This window comes from Aedes aegypti, chromosome 2, assembly GCF_002204515.2.
Source record: "Aedes aegypti strain LVP_AGWG chromosome 2, AaegL5.0 Primary Assembly, whole genome shotgun sequence".
Classification (NCBI taxonomy): Eukaryota; Metazoa; Arthropoda; class Insecta; order Diptera; family Culicidae; genus Aedes; species Aedes aegypti.
In genome coordinates, this window is record NC_035108.1 from 429,988,249 (window position 1) to 430,008,558 (window position 20,310).

At 36.0% G+C, this 20,310-nt stretch overlaps 1 protein-coding gene across 4 annotated transcripts in view; it reads right to left on the reverse strand.

Moving 5' to 3' along the window:
* The window catches only part of LOC5573943 (tRNA-dihydrouridine(16/17) synthase [NAD(P)(+)]-like), a 394,431-nt gene that overhangs the window by 132,424 nt on the left and 241,697 nt on the right, over nucleotides 1–20,310 (reverse strand). For 2 of the 4 annotated variants that reach the window (XM_021847712.1, XM_021847710.1), the window contains one exon: nucleotides 8,110–8,141. The exons of the other annotated variants lie outside the window; for them this stretch is intronic. The gene's annotated coding sequence lies outside the window, so the exon portion shown is untranslated. The remainder of the gene's footprint in view (nucleotides 1–8,109; nucleotides 8,142–20,310) is intronic. 4 annotated transcript variants of the gene reach the window in all.

The following is a 20,310-nucleotide window of genomic DNA, read 5'->3' on the forward strand; positions in this document are numbered from 1 at the left end:
GATTGGATTGGATTGGATTTGGATTGGATTTGGTTGGATTGGATTGGATTGGATTGGATTTGGATTGGATTTGGATTGGATTTGGATTGGATTGGATTGGATTTGATTGGATTTGGATTGGATTTGGATTGGATTTGGATTGGATTTGGATTGGATTTGGATTGGATTTGGATTGGATTTGGATTGGGATTTGGATTGGATTTGGATTGGGATTTGGATTGGATTTGGATTGGATTTGGATTTGGATTTGGATTGGATTTGGATTGGATTTGGATTGGATTTGGATTGGATTTGGATTTGGATTTGGTTGGATTGGATTGGATTTGGATTGGATTTTGGATTGGATTTTGGATTGGATTTTGGATTGGATTTGGATTGGGATTTGGATTGGATTTGGATTGGATTTGATTGGATTTGGATTGGATTTGGATTGGATTTGATTGGATTTGGATTGGATTTGGATTGGATTTGGATTGGATTTGGATTGGATTGGATTGGATTTGGATTGGGATTTGGAGATTGGATTTGGATTGGATTTGGATTGGATTTGGATTGGATTTGGATTGGATTTGGATTGGATTTGGATTGGATTTGGATTGGATTTGGATTGGATTTGGATTGGATTTGGATTGGATTGGATTGGATTGGATTTGATTGGATTTGGATTGGATTTTGGATTGGATTTGGATTGGGATTGGATTGGATTTGGATTGGATTTGGATTGGATTTGGATTGGATTTGGATTGGATTTGGATTGGATTTGGGATTTGGATTGGATTGGATTGGAATTTGGATTGGATTGGATTTGGATTGGATTTGGATTGGATTGGATTTGGATTGGATTGGATTGGATTTGGATGGATTGATGGATTGGATTTGGATTGGATTTGGATTGGATTGGATTGGATTTGGATTGGATTTTGGATTGGATTTGGATTGGATTTGGATTGGATTTGGATTGGATTTGGATTGGATTGGATTGGATTGGATTGGATTTGGATTGGATTTGGATTGGATTTGGATTTTGGGATTTGGATTGGATTTGGATTGGATTTGGATTGGATTTGGATTGGATTTGGATTGGATTTGGATTGGATTTGGATTGGATTTGGATTGGATTTGGATTGGATTTGGATTGGATTTGATTGGATTTGGATTGGATTGGATTTGGATTGGATTGGATTTGGATTGGATTGGATTGGATTTGGATTGGATTTGGATTGGATTTGGATTGGATTTGGATTGGATTTGGATTGGATTTGGATTGGATTGATTGGATTTGGATTGATTGGATTGGATTTGGATTGGATTTGGATTGGATTTGGATTGGATTTGGATTGGATTTGGATTGGATTTGATTGGATTTGGATTGATTGGATTGGATTTGGATTGGATTTGGATTTGGATTTGGATTGGATTGGATTTGGATTGGATTTGGATTTGGATTTGGATTGGATTTGGATTGGTTTGGATTGGATTTGGATTGGATTGGATTTGGATTTGGATTGGATTTGGATTGGATTTGGATTGGATTTGGATTGGATTGGTTGGATTGGATTTGGATTGGGATTTGGATTTGGATTTGGATTGTTGATTTGGATTGGATTTGGATTGGATTTGGATTGGATTTGGATTGGAATTGGATTGGATTTTGGATTGGATTTGGATTGGATTTGGATTTGGATTGGATTTGGATTGGATTGGGATTGGATTGGATTGGATTGGGATTTGGATTGGATTTGGATTGGATTTGGATTGGATTTGGATGGATTTGGATTGGATTTGGATTGGATTTGGATTGGATTTGGATTGGATTTGGATTTGGATTTGGATTGGATTTGGATTGGATTTGGATTGGATTTGGATTGGATTTAGGATTGGATTTGGATTGGATTTGGATGGATTGGATTGGATTTGGATTGGATTTGGATTGGATTTGGATTGGATTTGGATTGGAATTTGGATTGGATTTGGATTGGATTTGGATTGGATTTGGATTGGATTTGGATTGGATTTGGATTGGATTTGGATTGGATTTGGATTGGATTTGGATTGGTTTGGATTGGATTGGATTGGATTTGGATTGATTGGATTGGATTTGGATTGGATTTGGATTGGATTTGGTGATTTGGATTGGATTGGATTGGATTTGGATTGGATTTGGATTGGATTTGGATTGGATTTGGATTGGATTTGGATTGGATTTGGATTGGATTTGGATTGGATTTGGATTGGATTTGGATTGGGATTTGGATTGGATTTGGATTGGATTTGGATTGGATTTGGATTGGATTTGGATTGGATTTGGATTGGATTTGGATTGGATTTGGATTGGATTTGGATTGGATTTGGATTGGATTTGGATTGGATTTTGGATTGGAATTTGGATTTGGATTTGGATTGGATTTGGATTGGGATTTGGGATTGGATTTGGATTGGATTTGGATTGGATTGGATTGGATTTGGATTGGATTTGGATTGGGATTTGGATTGGATTGGTTGGATTTGGATTGGATTTGGATTTTGGATTTGGATTGGATTTGGATTGGATTTGGATTGGATTTGGATTGGATTTGATTGGATTTGGATTGGATTGGATTTGGATTGGATTTGGATTGGATTTGGATTGGATTTTGGATGGATTTGGATTGGATTTGGATTGGATTTGGATTGGATTTGGATTGGATTTGGATTGGATTTGGATTGGATTTGGATTGGATTTGGATTGGATTTGGATTGGATTTGGATTGGATTTGGATTGGATTGGATTGGATTGGATTTTGGATTGGATTTGGATTGGATTTGGATTGGATTTGGATTGGATTTGGATTGGATTTTGGATTGGATTTGGATTGGATTGGGATTGGATTTTGGATTGGATTTGGATTGGATTTGGATTGGATTTGGATTGGATTTGGATTTGGATTGGTTGGGATTGGATTTGGATTGGATTTGGATTGGATTTGGATTGGATTTGGATTGGATTTGATTGGATTTGGATTGGATTTGGATTGGATTTGGATTGGATTTGGATTGGATTTGGATTGGATTTGGATTGGATTTGGATTGGATTGGATTGGATTTGGATTGATGGATTGGATTTGGATTGGATTGGATTTGGATTGGATTGATGGATTGGATTTGGATGGATTGGATTTGGATTGGATTTGGATTGGATTTGGATTGGATTTTGGATTGGATTTGGATTGGATTTGGATTGGATTTTGGATTGGATTTGGATTGGATTTGGATTGGATTTGGATTGGATTTGGATTGGATTTGGATTGGATTTGGATTGGATTGATTGGATTGGATTTGGATTGGATTTGGATTGGATTTGGATTGGATTTGGATTGGATTGGATTTGGATTTGGATTGGATTGGATTGGATTTGATTGGATTTGGATTTGGATTGGATTGGATTTGGATTGGATTTGGATTGGATTTGGATTGGATTGGATTGGATTTGGATTGGATTTGGATTGGATTTGGATTGGATTTGGATTGGATTTGGATTGGATTTGGATTGGATTTGGATGGATTTGGATTGGATTTGGATTGGATTTGGATTGGATTTGGATTGGATTTGGATTGGATTTGGATTGGATTGGATTGGATTTGGATTGGATTTTGGATTGGATTTGGATGGATTTGGATTGGATTTGGATTGGATTGGATTGATTTGGATTGGATTTGGATTGGATTTGGATTGGATTTGGATTGGATTTGGATTGGATTTGGATTGGATTTGGATTGGATTTGGATTGGATTTGGATTGGATTGGATTGGATTTGGATTGGATTTGATTGGATTTGGATTGGATTTGGATTGGATTTGGATTGGATTTGGATTGGATTTGGATTGGATTTGGATTGGATTTGGATTGATTTGGATTGGATTTGGATTGGATTTGGATTGGATTTGGATTGGATTTGGATTGGATTTGGATTGGATTTGGATTGGATTTTGGATTGGATTTGGATTGGATTTGGATTGGATTTGGATTGGATTTGGATTTGGATTGGATTTGGATTGATTTGGATTGATTTGGATTGGATTTGGATTGGATTTGGATTGGATTTGGATTGATTGGATGGATTTGGATTGGATTTGGATTGGATTGATTGGTTGATTGGATTTGGATTGGATTTGGGATTGGATTTGGATTGGATTTGATTGGATTTGGATTGGATTTGGATTGGATTTGGATTGGATTTGGATTGGATTGGATTGGATTTGGATTGGATTTGAGGATTTGGATGGATTTGGATTGGATTTGGATTGGATTTGGATTGGATTGGATTTGGATTGGATTGGATTTGGATTGGATTTGGATTGGATTGGATGGATTGGATGGATTTGGATTGGATTTGGATTGGATTGGATTTGGATTTGATTGGATTTGGATTGGATTTGGATTGGATTTGGATTGGATTTGGATTGGATTTGGATTGGAATTTGGATTTGGGATTTGATTGGATTGGTTGGATTGGATTGGATTGATTTGGATTGGATTTGGATTGGATTTGGATTGGATTTGATTGGATTGGATTGATTGGATTGATTGGATTTGATTGGATTGGATTGGATTGGATTTTTGGATTTGGATTGGTTTGGATTTGGATTGGGATTGGATTGATTTGGATTGGGATTTGGATTGGATTTGGATTGGATTTGGATTGGATTGGATTGGATTTGGATTGGATTTGGATTGGATTTGGGATTGGATTTGGATTGGATTGGATTGGATTTGGATTGGATTTGGATTGGATTTGGATTGGATTTGGATTGGATTTGGATTGGATTTGGATTGGATTTGGATTGGATTTGGATTGGATTTGGATTGGATTTGGATTGGATTTGGATTGGATTTGGATTGGATTTGGATTGGATTTGGATTGGGATTTGGATTGGATTTGGATGGATTTGGATTGGATTTGGATTGGATTGGATTTGGATTGGATTGGATTTGGATTGGATTTGGATTGGATTTGGATTGGATTTGGATTGGATTTGGATTGGATTTGGATTGGATTTGGATTGGATTTGGATTGGATTTGGATTGGATTTGGATTGGATTGATTGGATTTGGATTTGGATTTGGATTGGATTTGGATTGGATTGGATTGGATTGGATTTGGATTGGATTTGGATTGGATTTGGATTGGTTTGGATTGGATTTGGATTGGATTTGGATGGATTTGGATTGGATTTGGATTGGATTTGGATTGGATTTGGATTGGATTTGGATTGGATTTGGATTGGATTTGGATTGGATTTGGATTGGATTTGGATTGGATTTGGATTGGATTTGGATTGGATTTGGATTGGATTGGATTGGATTGGATTTGGATTGGATTTGGATTGGATTTGGATTGGATTTGGATTGGATTTGGATGGATTTGGATTGGATTTGGATTGGATTTGGATTGGATTTGGAGATTGGATTTGGATTGGATTTGGATTTGGATTGGATTTGGATAGGATTTGGATTGGATTTGGATTGGATTTGGATTGGATTTCAATTGGATTTGGAGTTGAATTTGACAGAAAGAAGGTTTAAAAATCTATGCGACTTCTATATTATTTTATGTTTGCACTGTAGTGTCACAGGAAGTAGCGTTCATTCCCATGGGTTCAATAAATACCTCTATGGGTGTTGTTTCTCTGCAATCCAGAGAGCTTTACAACTTTGCCACCATCAACGTGGGACAACTTTCCAACGCACCTGTCTGTATCGAGATGGCCGCAGCAAAACGATCCAACAGAAGCGCATTAATTCTGACGAGGGGAAAAGATTTATTAACGTCCCATTTGAGCGGTATAGATGTGATTTCAGCGGGATCCTTTTCGTTCTAGGGTGGATGAACCGGTGTTCGATATAGTAGCAGTAAACCACTTTTTTTTTTAAATATAACACAAAAAATGGTGTCCCTTAAGAGAAAACCAACCATAATTATAAAAATTTTGAAAACCATCTATTTTGCTCAAAATTGAAGCAGTGTTCAAGAAAATCTATCATTGCATGGCACTTGCTATCTGTAATATAATGATAGATTTTTACAACCATTTTTTTTCAATTTGAACAAAAAAAAATTGTTGATTCAATGATAAATTCTGGAGTCTTAAAATTCCAGCTTCTTTTCACCTTATTTCCCATAATAAATCAAGTAGATGGCAAATTCTGGAATCGATTTATTTAAACAAAGTTTTTCTCAGAGTGGCAATACTGGCACAGTTACCCTATCTGTGTAATAGACAAACGTTGGGACTGAAGCCAAGGCTTTTCGGGGCTAACTTCGGATGACATCGCGAAAATTTATAGCGTCAGTATAGAATGGTGGTGGACAATAAAACCACGCAGTCACTACGGAGACACTGCGAATCAATTAGGGAGCTGTCCGTTTCTCGGAAAATCGCTCGACGTTGATTGACCTGATTGAATCTCATTGAAATGGTATCTTTTTTGAATGAGCAACATTGCTTAGAAAACTGATGATTTGTGAGCTTTCGCCCCAAACGATTCGAATCTATTCATAATTCAGAGAGCCTCTTTTTTGTGTCTGCCACGCTGACCCTAATGTAAATTACATGGCGCAGCAGATGCAAACGAACGCGAAAATTCAATTTTACCTTCCAGTAACTGACCAGACCAAACGTCCCGATCGAAAAGGAGTGTCAAAATTATAACATATTATCAAAAATTCGTGCGATTATCACAAGTATAACAGGTTATAATCTAGTTTTATCTATATTATATCAGAATAAGATATAAAAATATCTAAGTTTTGTTATAATTCATAACAACCCTTGTAATAATTATGATATAATAATAAATGTTTTCAGATTGGCACTCAGTAAAATATCCAAATATAACAAACGTTCTGACATAACTCAGATATTTTTCTGTTATGCCTTTCTGATCGGGCTCAGCTAATGGGGACAAGGGCAGTAATTGTACAGCGCCCTTTCCAACCAACGACGACAGAAGCGAGCTTTTCCATTTGCAAAAGCATTTTTTTTTCGCTACAGCAGAGTATACGTATCCGGTGTGCGATAAATCACAACTGGGACGTCCACCATGTCCGAGGTCGTCCATGGTGCTCCGTATTCCCTCTACCTACTCATAGAAGCGTTGTTTTTGCTACTTGTTGGATGGGTGACCTTCATGAGGGTTTTCACTTTTTCCATACGATACAGGGATCAGTACTAAAATTCTAAATGAAAGGACTAATTTACATCAAGCAACTGTTGTGGTTACGATTGCATCATTTAGAGCACGCATTCACGAGGCATAACACGGGAGTTTGCCATTCCATTCATGCTGGAAGTAACGAAAACAGGGTTATAAAGTTACTTAGATCGAAGACCTCTTTACGTAAGCAACATTCGTGGGCTGTATAATTTTGCGTCTGCAAATATTGATCGTTGCTGTTCATTAATGCTACAGAGCTATCCTAATCGTAGTCACTACCCAAACTAGGCAGGATTAAGCATTTTACAATATCAACATAAAAATAAAATAAAACAAAACAGTAGTGAACAACACGAGAGCGGGATTGATTGCAAGACGCCACATTCTAAAAAGCACAGAATACACTGTATATGCAGGAGCTGAGAAAAATTTGAAATTTTGTTTTCACAAAATTGAACATAGGTATTTATAATTGATAAGGCCCAAATGCAAAGGGATGTACCTGACATTTTGGTCGGATTAGAGTAAAGTATCTAGAATAACTATACTATATATACTGAAATCTACAGTTTCCAAGCTTTTAAAATGTATTTTTTTTTGTTCAAAAACAAAAATTACATAATTCGTAGAAGATTGTATTCTTTTATTAGCTTCCATACAAAATTACTGGAAAAAAAATCAATGTCAATTTTCTCACAACTAGGTCCCTTACACCCTTGATTCCTTGATTCTGACACCCTCAATAATATGAAAAATAATCGGCTCAGTCGCTTGAAAGGGGACAAATTTAGAAGATTCCAAAATTGAGTATTTCGTATGAAAATCGACATGGACTGCTATTATTCCGATTATTAGAATATCTCTTGCTGATGACCAAACAGCTTGATCACATCAGTACTCTAGAAAACACTCACCACTTATTCACACTCGATAGTTCTGAATTTGTCTGTATAGAGAAGAAAACACATATAATCCGTGAAATCATGTGAAAGATTAAAAATGTGAACATTTATTATTGTTTGGCTAGGTTAATTGCGAATATAGCCCTAGATACCCGACCAGAATCACATAACAAAATTATTACTCATTTCTAACAACAGTGTTAAAAATACACTACAATCTCAATTTGAGAAGTATTTTTAACATAAATTTAATTGACGTAACTTTTTGTACGAGGTTCGTCAATAGAGTTTAGAAAATTTAATGAAATATTATGTATTGGAATGATGAGGTACAGGTAGCTTACTTCAGACTATCTAATCTATGAATTTTTGTAACATATAACACAGCGTAACAAAAATGGCATTTTGCATGTCGCAAGGATCAAAGTAGGTATGTTTCTCTGTTAGTTTTGAGGTTGCTGAATCTGATACCGTTTTCAGTAATGTTCCAGCACGTCAAAATTTATAGCTACACTGTTTTTTTTTAAAGGTTACATAAAATTTAATGTATGATTTATCAAACTTTTTTGTGATCTAATACACCAATCATGCAGAGTAGGACTTTACTTTCATTTCAGATATAATTTGATTGAAATTGCATGAATAATTTAAGATTAAATCGATTTTTTCAACATGCTTGCAGTCTCAATACAAAATTCTTCATTTCTTTTATACGGCAAAATACAATAGTTTACTAAACCATAAAAACAACTTTTGAGCATCGAAAGTATTATGAACTTCGTAGAGAAGTATTGCTATAAGGTTTGAATTCAGCGGCAAACTAAGCAAATAAATTAAAAAATACAAGCTGACGAACTTACGTGTAAGTCGGCTACTATAATCTAATTACAGCAAATATTCCAAAAAATAGACGAGCATAAATATTTTGGAAAACGGTTATGCATTCAGCAATTCTTTATTAAATAAATAGCGGTATTTTGGTGCTTGAGATAAAAATGTGTTCCGCGGTGTAATTGGTAATACCAGTTTCAGAATACTGTCAGAAGTTCAGACCAATGTATTGCTTTGATTTTGTTGTTGTATTGCTGTAATGCATTTAAGACATTGTAGGGATTGAGAGGGGTACTATAGTAGGTATCAAATAAACAGCAGGGCATATAGTTCCAGTAGCAGTGAAAAACTAAGCAAACGGTAAGAGACTAATGATACGTTAGTCTTGTTAAGTGTTTCGAGTGATGAGGTTGTGTGGGAATTGCTCCTGGTGCAATTCTGCTGATCCAGCCATTTGATTGCCTTGTGCCCGTTCCTCCCTCCGGACACTTCAATGTAAGAATGAGGAGTGAAAAATGAAGAATGAGAAATGGGGAGCAAGGAATAAGGAATGATAAGTGAGGAATGATGAATGAGGGTCAAGAATGAGAATGAGAGATGAGGAAAAAGGAGTGATAAGTGAGGAGTGTGATATGAAGAGCGAGAAATTAGAAGTAAATACAGAGGAATAAGGAATAAGGAGTGAGAAGTGATACTGTGCATTGCGCGATTATTCATCGCGACGGCGATCTTGAAATCTTCTAAAAATGCGTGTATATCGCCGCAGAGACTTCTAATAGTGTTGGTGTCTTCTGCGCGATTATTCCTGATTGTCCAAGGCATGATCGCGCAGAAGACACCAACACGATTTGAAGTACCTGCGGCGATCTACAAGCGTTTTTTAAGATAGTCGGCGCGAGAATTTTTCGCGCCACGCATAATAAATGAGGAATGAGGAATGAGAAGTGAGGAATGAGAGATGAGGAGTGAGGAATGAGGAGTAAGGAATGGGGAATGAGAAGTGAGGAATGAGGAATGAAGAGTAAGGAATGAGGAATGAGGAGTGAGGAATGAGGAGTGGGAAATTAAGAGTGAGGAATAACGACTGAGAGATGAGGAGTGAGCAATGAGGAGTGATGAGTAATAAGTGGTAAATGAGGCGTGAGAAGTAAAGAATATGAAATAGGGAGTGAGGAATGAAAGATGAGGAGTGAGCAATGTGGAGTGAGGAATGAGGAATTAGAAGTGAAGCGTGAAGAGTGAGGAATGACAAGCAATAAATAAGGAATGAGGAACAAGGAGTTAGGAATGAGGAGTGAGAAGTGAGGAATGCGAAATGATGAGTGAGGAAAGGTGAGTAAGAAGTTAGGAATGAGATATAGGAAAAGAGGAGTGAGGAATGAGATACAGTAGGGACCCAATTTTGTCAGCTCCTCGATGAATCTTAGGCTGACAAAATGGGGAACCTGACAAAATCGGGTCATTTTTTTTGTTTCTCTTTTTCAAATTTAATATTTGCTTATGGACCACGTGTACAACCTACATAAACTTTTAAGGGGGCGAGGGACATGGGCGTAGCCAGGTTTTTTGTTTATCAGCGGGGAGAAGAGCGGCCCTCACAATTTTATTCTCAAATTTCGCACCGAAACGATCTTAATATATTGCCTATGCACTCTTTTTGAATTAACCAAAAAACTATGCCGGATATCCACCCTACTTGTCCACAGTAAGCAAAGAAATGTCCTAAACGTGTCTTGAGCAACGGGTCCATTTAAGTTCTTGAAGAATTACTTATTGGAAAAATTCTGAAGATTAGATTCCGGCAATTTTGCTTTGGCCGTTTAAAGAACCGGAATCAATCTGTATTCTAGTTCTACATGACAAAATCTAAAAAAAAAATCTCTGAGAATTTTTCTTAGGACATCGAAATTTCTGAAAAAATCATTTAAAAATTTCTTTAAGTTTTTGTATAGAAATTACTTCAAAGTGGCATCAGTAATTGCCTCGAAGATTTTAATGGAAATCATTTAAGTATAATTCATAGAATGTTTTAACTGGAGATTGCTATATAAGTTTCCTAAAAATATATTTAAATTTTTATAAAATTACTTCAGGCATTTCATCAAGAATTTAACCTATAATTTTAAAGGGATCCTTTCAAGAGCTTCTTCTTCTTCTTTCTGGCGTTACGTCCCAACTGGGACAAACCCTGCTTCTCAAATTAGTGTTCGTATGAGCACTTCCACAGTTATTAACTGATAGCTTTCTTTGCCGATTGACCATTTTTGCATGTGTACATCGTGTGGCAGGTACGAAGATACTCTATGCCCTGGGAATCGAGAAAATTTCCTTTACGAAAAGATCCTCGACCAGCGGGATTCGAACCCACGACCCTCAGCATGGTCATGCTGAATAGCTGCGCGTTTACCGCTACGGCTATCTGGGCCCCACGAGCTTATGGAGTTATTCAAAGCAGAATCCCAATATTACATTAGGAGCAAATTTTAAAGGAATATCATCATCATAGGAATTCCAGGTGTAGTTTCTGGACGAGTTCATGAGGGTACGCATGAAGAAATTTAATCTTGAACAAATAATTAGAAAAATCTCTTTAATGAGTCCAGTATGTTTCTGGAACAATTTATAAAATTATTACATGAATATTTTTGAAAAATAGTTTCATCAGGAATAGAATAATGTTTAAAGTAATATTAAGAGAAATTCTTGGAGGAATTCATGAATGAACCTATACACCTAGTTTATTTTTCATGAACTCGGCTGTATTTTTCAATTTTAACCAATGATTGTCAGGTTGCTAAGTAACGAAGCACGATTTACTGATACTCGAGATCTTATGAAATTCGTTTGTAGACTATTCGGCTGTGCATATCTCCATTGCGGGATGTTGATAAAACCTGCGAACAATTTCTGGCAAGAGGTTTAGAAAAAGTCTGATTGTTTGGTAAACTCTATAAGTTGTATAATCTATCATGACGTAATTATTGTATAAATACGAGTGCTGGAGACAATCCTTAAAGAATTCAAACACAATAATAACTCCCATGGTCAAGGATGGAAAAAATCGACTCTAGCGACAAACGACACAGTATTTGAACGGTTTAAGAGGGCCGTCATTCATGAAGCAGCATGATTCCAACTCCTCACTGTGCGCGCGATACCGATATATGGAGCATCAGAAGTACTGTTTGTCGCGGGACAAACAATTTGTCGGATGTTGTAATATGTTGCCATTAACGTGAATCGGAACGCATTCACAGCAATATGTTTCGCCGAAACTACCCCAAATTTACTTCCATATCCGAAACGGTCTATAAGGAGGCATATCGCAGAGTAAAAATGGCAAAAATCGTCCAAAAAATATTACTTTGATTGACAAACTACTTATCGTAAGCGTACATGCCGTGCGATCCATTTTTCTTAGAGCGTAGTTTGTTGTGATGACTTGACGACAAAAGGTTGATCGTTGTTGCTATGCTTCGACGATAAAGAACAACCGCGATGCATCGTGGATTTTATCATGCTAGTGATCATTTGCCCATGGTAAAAATGTTCTATCTTACAGAGGGCATGAGGCATTGCTATTGCCCTCTGGCAAGGCCTATGCGTGCATGACATCGAACATCATCATCAGTATTAATGTTAACTTGGTTAAACGTGACGAAGACAATTTTTTGATATATTTAAAACTAGTTGTCCCAGCAAACTTCGTCTGGCCATCAAGTAGGCAGTTGAAAAAGGCTATATCCCATACAAAATGACAGTTCCGTTCTCTCTCGTGTTTCCTACTTTCCCGGTGAATAGCCTCGGATTTTTATTCACACAAACACGTCGGAACCCTTGAAGAACAAAACGGAGTAAGAATCATTCAAATCCGTTAACCCATTCGTAAGCCATTTCGTGACATACAAACACCACTCCATTTTTATTTATATAGGTAGGCTGACAAAATCGGGGGTAAGCAAAATCGGTAGCAGACAAAATCGGGGGCTGACAAAATCGAAGGCTGACAAAATCGGGTCAGTACTGTATAGGAAAAGAGAAGAGAGGATGAGAAGTGAGAAATGAGAAGTAAGGTATGAGGAATGCGGAATGAGGAGTGACGATTGAGGAGTGAGGAATGAGGAATGAAGAATGAGCAGTAAGCAATGAGGAGTGATGTGTGAGGAATGAGAAACGATGAATGAGGAAAGAGGAATGTTGGATTAGGAATGAAGAACGAGAAATGAGGAGTGAGGAATGAGTGAAAAGAATGAGGAGTAAGAAGTGGGATATGATGAATGAGGAATAAGAAGTGAGCAGCAAAGAGTGAGGTGAAAGGAATGAGCAAAGAGGAGTGAGGAGTAAGAAGTGAGGAATGAGGACTGAAAAGTTAGAAATAAGGAATGAGGAAGAACGAGTGAGAAGTGAGAAACGAAGAATGAGGAATGAGGAGTTATGAATGGAGAGTAAAGAATGAGAAATGAGTAGTAAGGAATGAGGAATAAGTAGTGAGGATTGAGCAGTGAAAAGTGAGGAATGAGCAATGATGAGTGACGAGTGAGAAGTAGGGAGTGAGGAATGAGAAACGAGGACTGATGAATGGAGAGTGAAGAATTAGGAGTAAATAATGAGGAATGAGGAGTGAGTAGCGAGAAATGAGGAGTTATAAATTAACAGTGAGGAATGAGGAATGATGACGATGTTGATGATGATGAGGAGTGAAGAACGAGGAATGCGAAGTGAGGAATGATGTATGAGGAGTAAGGAGATAAGAGTGAGGAATGCGGTATGAGGAATGGGGAGTGAGGAGTGAGAAATGAGGAGTAAGGAATGAGGAGTGAGGAATGAAGACTGAGGAATGAGGAGTGAGGAATGAGGAGTGAGGAATAATGATGATGATAATGTTGCAAAAAAAATGTTCTCCCATTTTCCAAATATATGTATGCAGCCATTCCATGAGAAACCCGATCTAGTGGGTCACCGAATTCCATGAAAATTTGCTATTTTGTTCCTTATCCGAAATAAAGATACTAGTGTTTTTGGATGTTTTATTAGGGTGACCATTTCCAAAATAGTGTGACCAGAAAAATCGCGATTTTGCAATATTTTTATTTAAAAAAAATCATAACTTTTGAACCGCTTGACCGATTTTCAATTTTCTTGGACGAAACGAAACCTAAAGATTTTGACTTTTCAAGAAAAATATAAACTGTTTTTTCACATAAACAAAATCAATAATTTCCGGGTTTTCGTGTTTTGAAGGGCTCGGGATCAAAGAGGTTTTTGCTGTTCTTTAAAGTTCAGAAAATTTTACGTTTACTGTCAAATTTTCAGCGATGTATGATTTTTATTTTTTGAGTTATATTTTTTTGAAAATAAAAAATCAGTAATTTTTCATCGGCATACACTGTAGGTCTCAGCGGAGTATATTTTTTATTTTTTTAAACATCATAACTGTTGAACAGATCAACCGATTTCCAATCTTTTCTATGGAATAAAAGCTTAAGATTTCAACTTTTCAGAAAAAAAACCCTGCATTTTTTTTACATGAAAACATATATAAAATTTCCTAAAAAACTAGATTTTTTCATATTTTTTCATGTAAAAAAATGTTCTCGGAGTTTTATATTTTTTTCTGAAAAGTTGAAATCTTAAGGTTTCATTCCATAAAACAAGATTGGAAATCGGTTGAGCTGTTCAAAAGTTATGATTTTTTTAAATATAAAAAATCTATTCCGCTGAGACCTACACTGCTCATAAAGGCATAACTGTCCCTTATGGAAAAAGAAGGCATTGAGAAATTGGCACTCAAAGGTTGAACTTTGCCTTCTCATACAAATATTCAGAATTTTCTAGTGCATTCCTACATTCATTTAACACAACCGCACAGACAACTCATTTTGCTTCTATTTATTAGCGAAATTCATTTAACACAACCGCACAGACAACTCATTTTGCATCTATTTATTAGCGAAAAATATAAACTTGAGCAAAATTCACGTTTTGTAGTTGTTATTTCGGTTGAAAGTTTATATATAGAGACTGTTATGCCTTTATTTTTCAATATGGGACTGCATCAACTTCATATTTTTCCACAAAATTTTCAAACAAGGTTTGTTATTTTTTAAATGCATGGTAAAATATGCATTAAAACATGGATGTTGCGACGAAAAAAGGTGTTGGCTCGAAAATTAATATGGGACAGTTATGCTTTTATGGGCAGTACAGTGTGGCCGATGAAAAATTACTGATTTTTTATTTAAAAAAAAATATATCTCAAAAAATAAAAAAAAACTTACATCGCTGAAAATTTGACAGCAAGCGTAAAATTTACTGAACTTTCAAGAAAAAATGAGAACAGCAATATCTCCTTTGGTCCCGATGCCTTCTAAACACAAAAAAAACGGAAATTATTGATTTTATTATGTAGAAAACAATTTTTGTGATATTTTTTTATTTTTCTTGAAAAGTCAAAATCTTTAGCTCTCATTCCGTCAAAAAAAAAAAAAAAAAAATGAAAATCGGTCAAGCGGTTCAAAAGTTATGATATTTTGAAAAATAAAAATTTAGCAAAAACACGATTTTTCTGGCCACCTTAATAAAAACATCCAAAAACACTTGTATCCTTAATTCGGATAAGGAACAAAATATCATATTTTTACGGAATTTGGTGACCCACTTGATCGGTTTTTCATGGAATGGCTGTATGTTACCTTTAGTATGAAAGAACTCAAAGACAACCAAGGGATGAATGAAAGATAATAAGAATTTATTTGTTTAAAGAAATCTAATAGAAGAAACGATTTTATTTTTTACATAGCCCGTTGTTCGGGCACTTTTTTCAAGCGTTTCGGCTCTGCAATGGATAAATGCCGCCTGAGCATAGCATTTTATTATAAATAATAATTTTTGAAAATATAAAGAAATTTTCTGCCTTTTTGAGCACGATTTCGATAGGAAATCACTCAAAGGGGCGTTTCTCTCTTTCTAAATTTGGAATATTGACGAAAGATAAATTTTGTAAAATCTGAAAGCTTAAAATTGACATTTTTTATACGACTTTAATTGTGATAAAAATGTAGGAAAAACGGATTTTATTAGAATCTGGACAAATTTTACATCATTAAGTCGACAGCAAGTCAGATTTAGTTTACTCAATTTCCAAATTTTCGGAAATATAAACCAACTTTTATTCAATATTGGGTGTCTCACAGGACTTAGCTATCAATACTGAGTTATAAACATGATTAGATATCAGGTCATCTTTATTTGGTAATGTAACTGTTCTCAAGCAGCGAAACGCCCAAGTGTTACAAGAATCATGAGCAACTCCACTAAAGCTTTGCTTGTTTCGATTCGGGCTGCGTAACATTCTACAAGAAAAACTCGTAAGTCTTACCCTCTCAAGAGAAAGAGGCCTCGCCCATCTTCGCAAAGGGTGGAAAATTTATATGATTGGGTCATGGCCATTGGATGGGCCATGAGTGGAAAGATAAAAATGTATTGGAAATTTCACCATTTGCCACTGGTCCGCAAATTACACCTCACCTTACCGGGGGTGGGGAAGAAGGGGGGAGCGGTTTGGGTCAGAGGCCACAAGTCCCACTAGCCCTAGGGCGATAAACGAGGCGGTTATGGAATTTCCGAATGAGTGGATTTCTAGAGTGCTGTAGTGTTACAGTAGATGGGCGCAACAGCTTGCTGTAATAGTTATTTTTCCTCGAGAATTACCGTTTTTATTTATATTTCACTGGAGGGCGTCCATTCGGTCGGTCAGCTGGTTGGAGCTTAAATACATGTAATCCGTACTTTCGATGGAATGGTGGCGGTGCTGGTGTGGCTTGTCGTGGCATATATTTAGCTGGACGTGACCTTGAACTTTCTAGGACTTCTAGTTAAAAGGAAGGAGGCGCTTTGTATTGTTGGAATCACGAAAGGCTATAATTTCTTAGTCTGCAAGGGCTTATGCTGCTGTTGAAGTGTACTTCTATTTTTGTTTTAGAATAAACAAGATCTCATTTCTTCTTATTCTTTTTGGTGTCTCTTCCTAAACTGCTTCTCAGCTAAGTGTTCTACAAGCAATTCCTCAATTATTAAAAAATGAGAGTTTTTTTTTGCAAATCGACCGTTAATTGAACTTCAACACTTCACATCACTTTTGCAAAATAAAGGAGAAAATACTTAAAATCACTAGTAACACCATTAAACTTTAATATGTTGCTTATATTACAAAATGACGTTTTCAAAAAGTTAACTAATGGAGGGAAGCAATCTGATTAGACGATAGCTGGAAGCTTCTGCAGAATTTTTGTCCGGTTTTAAAGTAAAACAACCTTGGTATTTTTACATTTGTCTTGAAACTATCCCAACTGAAAACATTTGTTAAATATACCAACCAAGAATGATAGGCTACACTCTGGGAATTTGTTGATGAGGATCTAACATATTCTATGATCGCCAGGGGCTTTCATATTTTTTATTTTTTTTCAATAATAGTTCTCACTTTTTCTAAATCAGACTCCCAGGAATTTTCGAAAACGTTCTTTTGATTGAGAATGCTTTCAAAATCCTGAGTAACACGATTTTTAATTGGACAGTGAGACCTAAATTGAAATTGTGCGCGCATTCAATCGTCGTCGACTTAATGAGTTTTTATTTTTTATTACTCGAGAATTAATTTCCATCGTCCAGGGTAGCTCCAATAAATGGAAATGCGATTTGCTGAAAAATTCAACGATCGATTATGTGTGCGTGTGTTCAACCTGCCAGCGACTGTTGCTGGTGGGTGGTCATCGTTCTAGGGGGATGAAATTAATTCGATAGGGGTTTCACGTGCCATCAGAACATTGCGCTCTTATGGGACCGATCGCCTCATGTGCATACACTGTGAAATAATAACGTAAAACGTTGACAGGAAAATGAAACAACGCGTGTCTCACGAGCTGAGTTGCCCGTTGTCCTTGATGGAGGATTGGGGCTACTCTCCTGCCCAACATCATTCTACGGTTCTCTCCAGGATCACATGGTAACCTTCTGCTGTAGTGAACTCTCTACCTAACCCCTCCCCCATCACTGATGGCGGACTCGCTATCATTCTCAATTTATGTGCTCGATATAAGTGCAAATTAAACACCATAGCGACCGACAAACAATGCACACAGCACCGACCAACCAACCAAAGTGGTTCGGAGATGGCGAAAACCTCAGAAATCACTTCGAACGGTAATACAAATGCAAAAATGGTCCAATGGCAGAGAGAGCTATCAGTTGATAGCTATGACAGTTCTCATAAGAATACTAACCTGAGAAGCAACTGTAATTTTTGTTATTTTTTTTCTTGTACCAATAAAATCTAAATTTCAGAACCAAACCAAATTTGAACAAAAAAATAGTTAATTATACATATTAACAAACTGCAGTCCAGATGATTCCAGCCAAAATTTGTACCTAGGAATGTGTAAGGAATTAAAAAGGATTGTCTCTATACTCAAATACTCAATACTGTTTTTTTTAACCTCTGTATCTAATCACTCGGCTAAGAAAGGCCCCGGAAAATGTCTTCAGGAATTTTTATAATAGATTTTCCCATAAAATACTCTTTTCACACAGGAATTCTTCAAAAGTTCCTCAGAAAATTCGAGTATCGCGCTAAAAATCCTCCTGAGGAACTTTCAAGGATTTTTTCAGGAAATTTCTCCATAAAGTTCTTCAAGGATTCTTTAGGAAATCTTCCCAAGCATTCCCACAAAACTTTTCTAGAAATCCTTTCAGAAGTTTTTACATAATTTTTTCAGGAAATTTATCCATGAATTCTCACGGGAAGAATTTTGTCAGAAATTCCTTTGGATCTTAATCGGAATTTCACGTCATTTGTTCTGGAATTTCCATTGTAATTTCTTTCGTAAGTAACATTGGGAAGTTCGAAATTTTCTATTAGAATGCCCTTCAGAATTTCCTTTAGAATTTCCTTCGGAACTCCTTTCGGAATTTTCTTTTGTTTTTTTTTTCAGAATTTTCTTAGGAATTTCTTTTGGAATTTACTTATGGCATTTATAATGGCATCGTGCTAAAACTCTCCTGAGAAACACTTGAGGATTTTTTCGGGACATTTCTCTATTAACTTCCTCAAAGATTCTTTAGGAAATTTTCCCAAGCATTCCCACAAAACTATTCTAGAAATTCATCCAGAAGTTATTGCAGATATTCTTCAGGAAATTTCTCTATGAATTCTCACTGGAAGAATTTCATCAAAAATTCCTTTAGATCTTCATCGGAAATTTCTTTGGATTTTCTTTCGGTGTTTCCTTTGAAATTCACTTCGGATTTTTTATTAATTCCCTTCGACATTTTCTTTGGAAATCCCTTCGGATTTTTTTTTTCAGTTTCCTTCGGAATTTCTTTTCGAACTTTCTTCGGATTATCCTTTATAATTTCTCTAGAAGTTTCATTCGGAATTTCCTTTGGAATTTCTTATGGAATTTCCTTCTAAATTTTCTTTGGATTCGGAATTTTCTTTGGGAATATCCTTCGGAATTTTCTTTGGAATTTATTTAGGAGTTTCTATCGAAATTTCCTTTGGATTTTTTTTTGAATTTTTTTTTCCAAAATGCACTTATTTCATTCCACTTAAAGTTCGTTTATAAATTTGTCTAAATGTTCCAGGAAAATCTTAAGGATTTTCTCCATACATTTCTTCATTCTATATTGTTTGGAGTTCCTTTGAACTTTCATTCAGGAATCCCTGAACCAATATATCTCACTGAAATCAGTTTTATTAGTTTTATTCACAAAATTCTCCAAGAATTCGCACAGGAATTCTTCAAAAGTTTCTCAGAAAATTCATCCAGAAATTCATAATGGCATTGCTTTTTAGCGCTTTTTGCCCTCTTGAGGAATACATAAGGAATTTTCAGGAAATTTCTCCATTACCTTCCTCAAAGATTCTTTAGGAAACTTTCCCAGGCATTCCGACAAAAACTCTTCTAGACATTCCTCCAGAAGTTATTAAAGAAATTCTTCAGGAAATTTCTCCATGAATTCTCACCGGAAGAATTTCGTCAGAAATACCTTTGGATCTTCATCGGAATGTAATGCCATTTCTTTCGGAATTTCCATTGTAATTTCATTCGGAAGTACCTTTGGGAAGTTAGAAATTTCCTTTAAAATGCCCTTCGGAATTTTCTTCGAAATTTCCTACGAAATTTGCTTTGGAAATACCCTCGGAAATTTCTTTGGATTTTCTTTCGGTGTTTCCTTTGAAATTCACTTCGGAATTTCTTTTGGAACTTCTGCGAAGTTTCCTTTATAATTATTTTAGAAGTTTCATTCGGAATTTCCTTTGGAATTTCTTATGGAATTTCTTTCTGATTTTTCTTCCTATGCGGAGTTTTCTTTGGGAATTTC